The sequence below is a fragment of the Nycticebus coucang genome, chromosome 3 (genome assembly GCF_027406575.1).
Source record: "Nycticebus coucang isolate mNycCou1 chromosome 3, mNycCou1.pri, whole genome shotgun sequence".
Classification (NCBI taxonomy): Eukaryota; Metazoa; Chordata; class Mammalia; order Primates; family Lorisidae; genus Nycticebus; species Nycticebus coucang.
The window spans coordinates 29,330,336-29,343,780 of NC_069782.1; the positions used below are offsets into that span (position 1 = coordinate 29,330,336).

The 13,445-nt window shown below is 36.9% G+C and overlaps 1 non-coding gene across 1 annotated transcript; it reads right to left on the reverse strand.

Annotated features, from left to right (window-relative positions):
- Positions 1-2,262: 2,262 nt before the first annotated feature.
- On the reverse strand, positions 2,263-2,372 carry LOC128582898 (small nucleolar RNA SNORA33). Its single transcript, XR_008379318.1, has one exon. It is a non-coding gene; the product is annotated as a small nucleolar RNA SNORA33 (small nucleolar RNA).
- Positions 2,373-13,445: the final 11,073 nt, after the last annotated feature.

Here is a 13,445-nt window from a genome sequence, read left to right on the forward strand (position 1 = left end):
TTTTATTTCATGTGAATTCTCTACTTGTTCATAAAGTTGCTGGTGTAGCTCTTAGCAACATCTCATTCATGAAATGGAGTATTGATTCCTTTATCCCTTTTCTTCTCCTGAATCAGATTTTCTTTCACTTCCACAGGAGGAAAGGGAAGAAATGAACTATTGGAACTGAATACTGAACCGATGCAGAAAAACAAAGATTGCAAACCAAGAAAGCAAAAGCTTACAAGCTTGAAATTATCTTCTTCCAATCTTCTTCTCCTATTTCCTTCATTGGCACCTACCCATCCAAGTTCAATGACAGTGCAGCTTTAAATTTGGTCTGATTGTTGTAGTGAGATTAATTTTCCCGGATGAAAATTTATCCCTTTGTTTTCTGAAGCTACTTTCTATTCTAGTTATGTATCATTAATGATAAAGGATTATTTCTCCTAAATCAAAATGACTCCTGGGCTTTAGGTTCACAAATGCAAATGCTTACATAGGCCCCTGAGTTATATAAGAGAATGAAGTGGGTCAGGTGCTGGAGATAATGGGAGTTTGCCTATAGCGTGGGGACTTGCAGAACCCAAAGGTTATATTGCTCCAGCTGATTACTACCAAGTAGGAATTTGGGACCCACCCATCTGGATTTCCTGATTTTTCTTTTCTTTTTAGTTTTAACAAATTTTATTTTTTTCTTAGTAAATTTTTTAATTAAATAATAACTGTGAACATTAATACATTTATGGGGTACAACGTGCTGATTTTACATACAATTTGGAATGCTTACATCAAACTGGGTAACATAGCGTTCATTTCACTTAATTATTGCATTAAGAGATTTATACTCTACTCCTAATAGATTTGACATCTTCAAGCCTGGCATTTAGATTTGTATGTGAAGCCCTCTGATTAAAAGTTGGTAGCCAATTCAACAGAACACACACATTGGTTGGATTTTGCTTCTAAGATAGAGGAAGTCACTGCAGTTTTTTTTTACTGACTAATTTCATTTCAAAACCAGAAATGACAATAGCAATGGAGCTCTGAGAACCTGGGAACAAGCAATGAGACATAAATCTTCCAAAGAATTTGTCTCTTCTCCAAGATTAGTAGGAGGAGCTGTTTTAGACAGCAGTCATAGGAAGATACTTTGTACTCTAAATTCACAGTGACAGTAGGGTTTGGGAAGGACAGAAGGAATGCACTAGACAAGCAAGTGGAAATGAGTAAAATCTCACTCATTTTACAGGGTCATTCTTAAACACCACTTACTCTGCATCCCACTCACTTTAAAGTCATATAGAACAGCTCTTCACCACAGCTACCCAGAGCACTGACACAAATATTTATGTTCTGATACTCAACAACAAATTTTTATGTTGTGATACTCAACAACAAATTTAACAGTAGGTTTGCCATTGATAATGGCCAATCAGAACAGATACAGGCCTTAACAAAACCACGTAGATATGCTGATATGTGCCAGCTAAACATAGCCCTGTTTATACCATACTTTTAATAAGCTAGCATTTTGTCACTCAAAATATAAACCTCAGATCAGCAGCATCAGCACAACCTGGGTGCTTATCAGAAATGCAGAATCCCAGGTCTCACTCCAGACTTACTGAATTGACATCTGCATTTTAACAGAATCTTCAAGTGAGGCATGGTGGCTCATGCCTGTAATCCTAGCACTTTAGGAGGCTGAGGTGCGTGGGTTGTGTGAGCATAGGAGTTTGAGACCAGCCTGAGCAAGAGTGAGACCCCCATCTCTTAAAAACAAACAACAAAATACCCTCCAGAATCTCCAAATGATTAACATGCACATTATAGTCTAAGAAGCACTGTCCTGAAACACTTTATAGCTCTCTTTGCCATCTACCATATTTTGCACTAAAATTGTTTAACAATTGCACTAGCAATTGTTTAAAATTGCTTCTTTGTCACTATTAGTAGACTATTAATTTGTTGAGAACAGAGGCTACATTAAAAAAAATCCTAGTACTCCACTTATCATCTTGACCATAGTATTAAAAAATTCTTACATCAAACTGGTTAACATAGCCTTCATAAAGGCTCATAAAGGCTCATAAATAATGGTTTTGTGAGTACTAAATAAAATACATTTGTAAAATATTTAACAAATCACACATCAGCACATAAAAAGCACCCCCAAAATATAGGCTGCTCTGACTGATTGAAAGATCAAAATAATCCTTTATCATGAGGCTCATAGTGAGTTTCAGAATACAAAGGGATAAATTTTCTTTTTTTTTTTTTTGTTACAGCCATTTTCAGGGACCTTAATGACTTCAATGTCCATAAGGCTCGTAACATGGCTTTCCTATTGCCAGCTTTTAAAAAAGGGATAAATTTTCATTAATTGAATTGAATTAAATTGAAAATGATTTTTACAAATCATTTCAATAATTTCAATCTATCAGAGAAGCTTATATTTTGGGGGTGCTTTTTATGTGCTGATGTGCGGTTAAATATTTTACAAATGTATTTTATTTAGTACTCGCAGAATTATCATATTTATATTGCAGATGAAGGGCTGGGAGAGCAAAAGGTTCAGTAACTTATGCCAGACATGAAGTGGCAGAGAGGCAAAGTTCTCAGCTTTGATGCCACACCCAGACTTGGCATGGGTAGGTCTGAATAAAGGAAAGAAGAGAGGTAGATTGGAAGAAATCATCTCAGGCTTGTAAGCTGAGGAGACTAGGAGAAGGATGTTTTGTTCTTGGTGATATTGGAAGACTCATGAATAGTTGTCTTCAGAATCTTGTCCTGGAGATAAAATGCTTCCTCTTACAATAGGGGACATCTGCTGGTTAACATCCATCCTTGACCAGAAGATGGAGCACTTCAGTCTTCGTGGTTTATTGATTCATCTGCCTAGAGATGAAAGGGCAAGAGAGAACATTTTTTTTGCTTGTGACAGCCGTTTTGCCTTTTCTCCCAAAGAAGAGAACAGAATTAAGAGCTCAGCTAAATGTGGGAAAGATGACTGAGAGTGGCCAGAGGAAAAGGAGAGGAAGATGTCACTTGGTTTTTCAGACCCTTCCAGTGGGAAGCAAAGAGCTCAATATATCCTGTGACACAGGAAACCCTGGTAACAGTTCAATGGGACTACCAGACAGTACTATTATGGGGGTGATAGGCAGTATATAATTATTTTTAATGTGCATGTATGCTTAGGGCTTGGAATGTATCACAATGCTGTCCAATATTAAAGTGACACAGATAAAATGAATAATTCTCCCAGTGTACTGGAATGGAAACTAGCCTTAGTATCCTACTGGGCCATAAAATTAGGAAAAGAAGAGCCTAACAAAACTGAGGCTGTCCAAGAGAAATTGGGAATCTCTCTTAATAAGCAAGGTTTAAGAGCAACGCCTGTGGCTCAGTGAGTGGGCGCTGGCCCCATATACTGAGGGTGGTGGGTTTGAACCTGGCCCCAGCCAAAATGCAACAACAACAACAACAACAACAACAACAAAATAGATAGGCATTGTGGCGGGCGCCTGTAGTCCCAGCTACTTGGGAGACTGAGGCAAGAGAATTGCCTGAGCCCAAGAGCTGGAGGTTGCTGTGAGCTGTGATGCCATAGTACTCTACTGAGGGCAACAAAGTGAGACTCTGTCTCTAAAAAAAAAAAAAAAGAAAAGAAAAAGAAAAAAAAGCAAGCTTTAAAATATTTTAAATTGCTCTTAGGAAGAGCACACTCACAAAACACTCACATGGAAAGAACTGTCTTAAACTACATTTCCATTTGGTTGTAAGAATTAGATGGTGAATACTGCAGAAATTTTTGCCATCTCCTAACAATTAGCTCCAGGGGATATTTATTTAATTGGACACCTTGCAAGCAAAACAAACAAAATTTATTTATGTTCATCCCATAATCATCTAATCCAACACCCCTACAAATTAAGAAACTCTGCTATTGACATCCTAGAAGAATGTTATCTGTAGAGTTTCAAAATCTGTTAGCATCAGGTTAATTAAAAAAACACACACACTTTTAAAGATATATTGTCAAAAGTAGATGAACAGGTCACTTGAGTAGTTTCTGAGACTTTGGGTTTAAGTCATGTCTTATAATAACGTTAAAAATCCCTATGGGATCATACATCTAAACTTCCATAATCATCTCTTCTGGGACAAAATTAAAAAAATGCTCCATTTGAAGTCTTCCCTGTGTTTGATTAGAATCTTGTGTCTTACTGGATACTTGGGTAATTTAAATGGCTAGTTCAAGTATAAGAACTTAGTTTAATTGTGTATTAAATTCTATTTCAGCATGAAATCCACAAATTTGTAATTCAGGATTTAGAGCAATTTAAATCATGGGAATATTTTTGCATAACTTTGGGTTCTGTGTTTTATTGTATTAAAGTTTCATAAAGCTTCTCATGGCATACTGACAAGTACTTTAAACTGTCAAAGTTTTCAGGCATACAACATATGAAAGACTTATACTATGAAACCCCCTCTCTACACGAAGAGACTTCCAGAATGGCTTTGCATTTCTCTATGTAGGTTAAAAGTAAAAGAAAAAGTATCCAATGTACTATTATGAAACCAATCTGTAATCACTCACACTTTCATATGAAAGCTGAATCACAATTAGAGCCCAGGATGAAGGAGGGAAGAAGAGAGGGATGGGAGGGGAGGGAGGAGGTTTGGTGGAGAGATGGTAGACGGTGGGACCTCAGCTATGGTGCATATTGCAAGGATACATGTCAAATCTATTAAGCATAGAGTATAAATGTCTTAACATAATAATTAAGTAAATTAGGTGAAGGCTATATTAACTAGTTTGATGTAAGCATTCCAAATTGTATTTAAAATCAGTACATTGTACCCCATAAATGCATTAATGTATACATGATCTATGTGCTTATGACTTAATAAAAAAAAGAAAAAGAAACAAAAAATAAATGAAGGAGAAAGAAAATCTTCCTAAACAAGCAAAAAAAAAAAAGGGGGGGGGGTTGAAAGGAGGACTCTAGCATTCTAGCCTTGAATTGAGATTGACCCCACTTAGGCAGGAAGCATCAGTCTCCAGAGAGCATGGATGCCTAGAAGTGCTTTCCTTTCTCAGCCCAAACTCCTGTCCCACAGGTGAGGCTGCTGCTGTATGAACAGCAGTTCAAACTCTGGAGACTGCCTTCGGATTATAGTTTTATGACCTAAGTTGTGGGACGTAGGGCAAATTATACATATTGTCTGTGCTGGTTAACATTCATCCTTGACCAGAAGCTGAAGCAGGATAAGGACCTCTACATTGTAGTAACATTCAGTGGACTAAATGACATAATGGGAGTACAGGACTCAGCACAACGTTCTCCCCGAAATAAATGTCTCAAAACTGTTAGCTTCTTTTATTATTAATAGCAGGAGAATAGACCCCACTGCCTTCATTTATGCCTTGAAGAAGTCAACTTGAATTGTGACCATGTAATATTATTTTTAAAATAACATTGTGTATTTACTTTATTATATGAGCAAAATGCAATCATTTTAAGATATAAATACTCATAAGCAAGAAGAAAAGGACATTTAAAACCTTAACATCCGGAGAAGACATCTGTATTTCTAATGATGTAGATATGCAGACACACGAACTTTTCTCCCATGGAAATACATATCTCCGTGCTGCATAAATAATCACAGTCAAAGTCAAGTGGCATTAAAACCTTCATACGTGGTCGGTGTGATTCCTTGATTTAATTCCTGGCTTTGCCAATCAACAAACCACGTGACCTTGAGCAAATTATTGATCTCTTCTGTGCATCAGTTTCTTTGTCTGCAAAAGGGGAACAATTACAGCTGCTCCACTCAAGTGTTGTGAGGAGTGAGGATTAAATATGAGTGTATATAAAATGGAGTGCACTTTATTATATAAACCACTGTGTAAAATGCATCTTTTTCTTCTTTTTCTTGAGACAGGGTCTCACTCTGTCACCCAGGGTAGAGTACATTGCCACCAACAGAGCTCACAGCAGACTTGAAGTTCTGAGCTTGAAGGGATCCTCCTGCCTCAGGATTCCATTTTCAGGACTTTGTCGCTGATAAGACTCCAGGATCTAGTGGGGATCTATTCCTATTACCACACCTCTCTCCACCACCTATATTCGCCAGACCTTTAATCCTTCACATGACCAGCACTGGCTCTGAATCCTAGGTGATTTATTAATGAAGAAGTGTAGCTTCAGTTGAGACAAAATGTACCCACAGGAAGATTATTTTTTGGATAGGATTTAATCAAATTGAGAAGAAGAACTGTACCGTCTACTTGTTCATATTCCCCAGGTAAGTACATGCTATGCCTTGAATATTAAAATTTGATGACTTTGGAAAGGATACTAAAACAGTCTACAAAATACTATTTGCCAACCTAGAGAAAATTGACTTGGTGTCCAAAATGAGTTTGTTACTCATATACTTTTTCACTTTAGAAGAGGCAATTGAACGAGCTGATAAAAATTTTTATATAAAATTGCTTGAAGTGTGTTAGAAATATTTTTGGCTTTGCTTTCATGCCTTTATAGGATTAAGTATCTTTTTGTCAAATTGACATTAGCTGTTTGCTATTTGTCTGTACAAAATATGTTATGGCAAAAGATGAGAGTAATACTCTAAAACACTGAAATCTTGCTAATGATGATTATAACAAAAATTGTCCATTATAACTTTATAATTAAAGCCTTTGATGAAATACATATATTAAATGCATTGTTCTTCATTTTCCCTTAAAAAAAAAATCAATTCCTCATGCCTATAATCCCAGCACTTGGGAGGTGGAGGCAGGAAGATTACTTGAGGCCAGAGGTTCAAGGCCAACCTGGGCAACCTAGAGAGACCCTATTTGTAAAAAATATTTTTTAAAATAGTTGGCTAGGAATGGTGGCACATGTCTCTAATCCTAGCTACTCAGAAGGCTGAGGCAGGAGGGACAGTTAATTGAGCTCAGGAGTTTGAGGCTGGAGTGAACTGTGATAATGCCACAGCACTCTAACCTGGGTGACAGTCAGACCCTGTTCCTAAAAATAAATAAATAAATACATAAATTCATTTAAATGAAACTGACAGAGGGAAGGAAATGTATTCAGGGTTGAAATTTTGTTTGGAAACAATTAAGTTCTCCCTTTTCCAAAATATAGATTGTGAAATAAATGGGGAACTTGGCTAACGCAAGATTGTTGACAAAATGTAGCTAGACAGTTTGAGCTATTTTTAGTTATTATGCTGGCTGTGCTTAATAACATTTAACAGGAACATTTACTTACATGTAAGTTATTCTTTCAAGACATGATTTAAAAAATGGTCTCATTGCAGACAGAAAGCCAACAGGGTGGAGACCATTCCAAAATAGGTTGGAAAAATACCCACTTTTTATTATTATTTAAAAAAATAAAAATTAAATACCAAACAAATAAAAAAACCCCTATACTTAGAAAAGAAAAATATTCCCATTGACTTTAAGTGGGGTAAAACTGTTAGGATATACAACATTTTACTTAAAAATTTCATGACTGTAAAACTTATTCTGAAGAAGTAAAAATTCTCATTTATAAAACATATTAATGCCATTTCTTTGTTTCAGGTGTGTCTCATCACTGAAAGTGGCTTCATGAAATTTTACCTAGTAGAGAGAATTAGGGGAATTGCTTTTATAAATAGGAATGATTTTTTTTTTTTTTTTCAGTTTTTGGTCAGGGCTGGATTTGAACCCACCACCTCCAGCATAGGGGGCCAGCGCCCTACTCCTTTGAGCTACAGGTGCCGCCCCAATAGGAACGATTTTTAATTAACATTGTTGATAAAAGGGCTCCTTCTTAAGCTTCTCGAAGATGCATGAGAAAATTTCCTCTCTTTGGTAAATTGTTTCAATTGCAATCTTTCTCTCACGATTTTTTCCTTCATAGGTAGAAAAAGACAGTTTGAGTTCTGTCCTTGACAGGTATCACGCATCTCCAGCGAGTGGATGTGAAGGACTAAGATGGGAAACACCTTGAAACTCTGGTCATTCAATATGTTTCCCCATAAGTCAATGTTTTAGCCAATTTCTACAGCAGCTCCTCCATCTCTGGAGCTTGCTTCACTGTACTGGGAGCTCAAGCTCAAGCTTCTGTGCTGTGTTAGCCTCCTCTGAAAAACCTGAGAGCTGGTATATGCTCAGGGTCTCCTTAGATGGAGCCACCTTGGAATCTAAGCAGATAATTATGCATTGTCCCTGCTACTGCAAATCCACAGGCTTGGCAATCCAACTCATCTCTCCAAAAAAAAAAAAAAAAAAAAAAAAATGGAAGAACAGAGGCTGCAGTTTTCCTGCATCTTACGTGGTTGGGTTAGGAACTGAGGCAGGTCTGGACCCTGGACCGGGGAGAAGACCCATTAACAGAGTCAGCCGAGAGAAGACCAGTAGGGGGCGCCAGTCTGCTTCCGTCGGCTCCGTTCAGTTTAGGATGGTCTCTGCAAAGTGTGGGTTTAACTTACACTTTTGTCAAAACGAAATTTCACATATTCATGGCTTATAGTAATAAAAATATCAAGCATACATATATAATAATATATCATAAATGCATAGCAAAATAATACATAGATAATAATACATGTATAAAAACTGTAATAAAAGAAAAGAAGTCCCCATCTCATGTCCCTCTTTTACTTCCTTGCCTCAGAAGTAACTGCTTAAAAGTCTGTCAACTCTTTATTCTTGTATATAGTTTCTTATTTTAAAATAATGTGTTTCTACAACTATTTCTTGATTTGTTGTTTTTTGTTGTTGGTGTTTTTTTTTTGAAACAGAGTCTCACTCTGTGCTCTGGATAGAATGCCACGCCATCACAGCTCACAGCAATCTCAAACTCTCCGGTTTCAGCAATCCTCTTGCCTCAGCCTCCCAAGTACCTGGGACTACAGGTGCTGGACAAAACCCATGGCTAGTTTTTCTATTTTTAGTAGAGACAAGGTCTTGCTCTTGCTCAGGCTTTTCTCAAACTCCAGAGTCCAAGCAATCCACCCACCTCGGCCTCCCAGAGTGCTAGGATTACAGGTGTGAGCCACTGCACCCACCTTTCAGTTTTCATTTTAGATATTCTCTATCAGCTGCCTACAAATCTTTGGAACAGATTTATATAGCATATTTAGTTAAATACTTTTTAGTGTTGAGCATGGCTCAGAGCCACAATGTGGACTGATTAGATTTTCATTCTTCTACAATTTTTCTTCCCATGGTCTTAATATTGTCTCAGATTTCTTTTTCTTTATTGCTTTGTATTCTTTAATAGACATCTACTAATACCTAACAGACATACTATTACTACATACTCCCAAATATTTCATCTTCTTTGGCACTACTGTGAATGGAGTAGAGTCCTTAACTGTTTTTTCAGATTGACTATTGTTGGTATATATAAAGGCTACCGATTTATGAATGTTGATTTTGTAACCTGAGACGCTGCTGTATTCCTTGATCACTTCTAAGAGTTTTGTAGTAGAATCCCTCGATATACAATCATATCATCCATGAAGAGCAAAAGTTTGATCTCTTCTGACCCTATATGGATACCCTTGATTGCCTTTCCTTCCCTAATTGTGATACATGCCATATTTTGTTGTAAATAATTTATAGGTAACGGGTGAGTAGATAGCAGATGGGGCATGTTTGCACTGGCTCAATACGAGGACAAAGTCCAAATCCTGGCTGTGCCACACAGGATCTGGCCCTTGGGTAGCCCCACAGCTGTACTCCTTATCTTTCCCTTCCCCTTATTTTGCATTCTCACCCCAGCTGGGCTTGTTTTAGCTGCTTTCATTCCTTGCCCTTTTCATCAGACTTACTCTTTCTTTTTTTATTCAACAAACATTTATTAAGTTTTATTTTATTTTGTTTTTTATTTTTTTATTATTAAATCATAGCTGTGTACATTAATGTGATCACGGGGCACCATACACTGGTTTTATAGACCGTTTAACACATTTTCATCACACTGGTTAACATAGCCTTCCTGGCATTTTCTTAGTTATTTGTTAAGGCATTTATGTTCTACATTTACTATGTTTCACATGTACACTTGTAAGATGCACCGCAGGTGTAATCCCACCAATCACCGTCCCTCTGCCTATCCTCCCCCCTCCCTCCCCTCCCTCTCTCCCATCCCCTATTCTTAGGTTATAACTGGGTTATAGCTTTCATGTGAAAGCCATAAATTAGTTTCATAGTAGGGCTGAGTACATTGGATACTTTTTCTTCCATTCTTGAGATACTTTACTAAGAAGAATATGTTCCAGCTCCATTCATGTAAATATGAAAGAGGTAAAGTCTCCATATTTTTTCAAGGCTGCATAATATTCCTCAGTGTACATATATCACAATTTATTAATCCATTCGTGGATCAATGGGCACTTGGGCTTTTTCCATGACTTAGCAATTATGAATTGGGCTACAATAAACATTCTGGTACAAATATCTTTATTATGATGTGATTTTTGGTCTTCTGGGTATATACCTAGTAGAGGAATTATAGGATTGAATGGCAGATCTATTTTTAGATCTCTAAGTGTTCTTCAAACATCTTTCCAAAATGAATGTATTAATTTGCATTACAACCAGCAGTGTAGAAGTGTTCCCTTTTCTCCACATCCACGCCAACATCTCTGGTCTTGGGATTTTGTGATATGAGCTAATTTTAGTGGAGTTAGATGATATCTCAAAGTAGTTTTGATTTGCATTTCTCTGATGATTAAAGATGAGCATTTTTTCATATGTCTGTAGGCTGTGTGCCTGTCTTCTTCAGAGAAGTTTCTCTTCAAGTCCCTTGCCCAGCCTGCGATGGGATCACTTGTTCTTTTCTTGCTTATACATTTGAGTTCTCTGTGGGTTCTGGTTATTAAACCTTTGTCGGATACATAACCTGCAAATATCTTCTCCCATTCTGAGGGCTGTTTGCTTACTTTACTTACTGTGTTCTTGGCTGTGCAGAAGATTTTTCGTTTGATCAGGTCCCAGTAGTGTATTTTTGAAACTACTTCAATTGCCCGGGGGGTGGGGGGGTCCTCCTCATAAAATACATGCCCAGACCGATTTTTTCAAGGGTTTTCCCTGCACTCTCTCCTAGTATTTTTATAGTTTCATGTATTAAGTTTAAATCTTTAATCCAGTGAGAGTCTATCTTAGTTAATGGTGAAAGGCGTGGGTCCAGTTTCAGTCTTCTATGGGTTGACAGCCAGTTCACTCAGCACCATTTGTTAAATAGGGAATCTTTTTTCCACTGAATGTTTTTAATTGGCTTGTCATAGATCAAATAATGGTAAGTAGCTGGATTCATCTCTTGGTTCTCTATTCTGTTCCAGACATCTAATTCTCTGTTTTTGTGCCAGTAGCATGCTGTTTTGGTCACTATTGATTTATAATATAGTCTGAGGTCTGGTAGCATGATTCTTCCTGCTTTGTTTTTATTTCTGAGTAATGTCTTGGCTATTTGAGTTTTTTTCTGATTCCATATAAAGCGAAGTATTATTTTTTCAAGATCTTTAAAGTATGACAGTGGAGCTTTAATAGGGATTGCATTAAAATTGTATATTGCTTTGGGTAGTATGGACATTTTAACAATGTTGATTCTTCCCAGCCATGAGCGTGGTATGTTTTTTCATTTGTTAACATTTTCAGCTATTTCTTTTCTTAGAGTTTCATAGTTCTCTCTATAGAGATCTTTCATGTCCTTTTTTAGATAAACTCCCAAATATTTCATCTTCTTTGGCACTACTGTGAATGGAGTAGAGTCCTTAACTGTTTTTTCAGATTGACTATTGTTGGTATATATAAAGGCTACCGATTTATGAATGTTGATTTTGTAACCTGAGACGCTGCTGTATTCCTTGATCACTTCTAAGAGTTTTGTAGTAGAATCCCTCGATATACAATCATATCATCCATGAAGAGCAAAAGTTTGATCTCTTCTGACCCTATATGGATACCCTTGATTGCCTTTCCTTCCCTAATTGTGATGGCTAAAACTTCCATTACAATGTTAAAGAGCAGTGGAGACAATGGGCAGCCTTGTCTGGTTCCTGATCTGAGTGGAAATGATTTCAATTTAACTCCATTCAACATGATATTGGCTGTGGTTTTGTTGTAGATGGCCTCTTAACTTCACTAAAGTTAATATAAAGGAGAAAATTCTGAAAGCTGCCAGAAGTAAGAAATCCATTACCTACAAAGGGAAGAATATTAGAATGACTGCAGATCTCTCTGCTGAAACTTTTCAAGCCAGAAGAGGGTGGTCATCGACTTTTAATCTCCTAAAGCAAAATAACTTTCAAACGTGGATTCTGTATCCAGCTAAACTGAGTTTCATTTATGATGGAGAAATTAAATACTTTAATGACATTCATATGTTGAAAAAATTTGCCATAACCAAACCAGCTCTTCAGGATATTCTCAGACCTATTCTCCATAATGATCAGCCCAATCCTCTCCCACAAAAGTAAACTCACTCAGAAACTTTTCATTAAACTCCAACTTACACAGTGGCAAAATGTCCATTGGACTTTCAAAAAACTCGATACCCAAAATTTTACCAGACTTATCAATATTCTCCATTAATGTGAACAGCTTAAACTGTCCTCTAAAGAGGCACAGGTTAGCTGACTGGATACAAAAACTCAGGCCAGATATTTGTTGCATACAAGAGTCACATCTTAACTTAGAAGACAAATATAGACTCAGGGTGAAAGGATGGTCATCCATATTTCAGGGAAATGGTAATGATAAAAAAGCAGGTGTTGCAATTCTATTTGCAGACACAACAGGCTTTAAACCAACAAAAGTAAGGAAGGCTAAGAATGGTCACTTCATATTTTTAAGGATAATACTCAATATGATGAGATTTCAATTATTAATATTTATGCACCCAACCAGAATGCACCTCAATTTATAAGAGAAACTCTAACAGACATGAGCAACTTGATTTCCTCCAGCTCCATAATCGTCGGAGATTTCAACACTCCTTTGGCAGTGTTGGATCTATCCTCCAATAAGAAACTGAGCAAAGAAATTTTAGATTTAAACCTAACCATCCAACATTTGGATTTAGTAGACATCTACAGAACATTTCATCCCAACAAAACTGAATACACATACTTCTCATCAGCCCACGGAACATACTCCAAAATCGATCACATCTTAGGTTACAAATCTAACCTCAGTAAGTTTAAAGGAATAGAAATTATTCCTTGCATCTTTTCGGACCATCATGGAATAAAAGTTGAACTCAGTACCCCGTTTCCCTGAAAATAAGACATCCTCCGAAAATAAGACCTACTTACAGGAAAGATAGATGTCCCTTGAAAATAAGACCTAGCGCATTTTTGGGAGCACACCTTAAAATAAGACACTGTCTTATTTTGGGGGAAACAGGGTAACAACAGGAATCTGCATACTCATACAA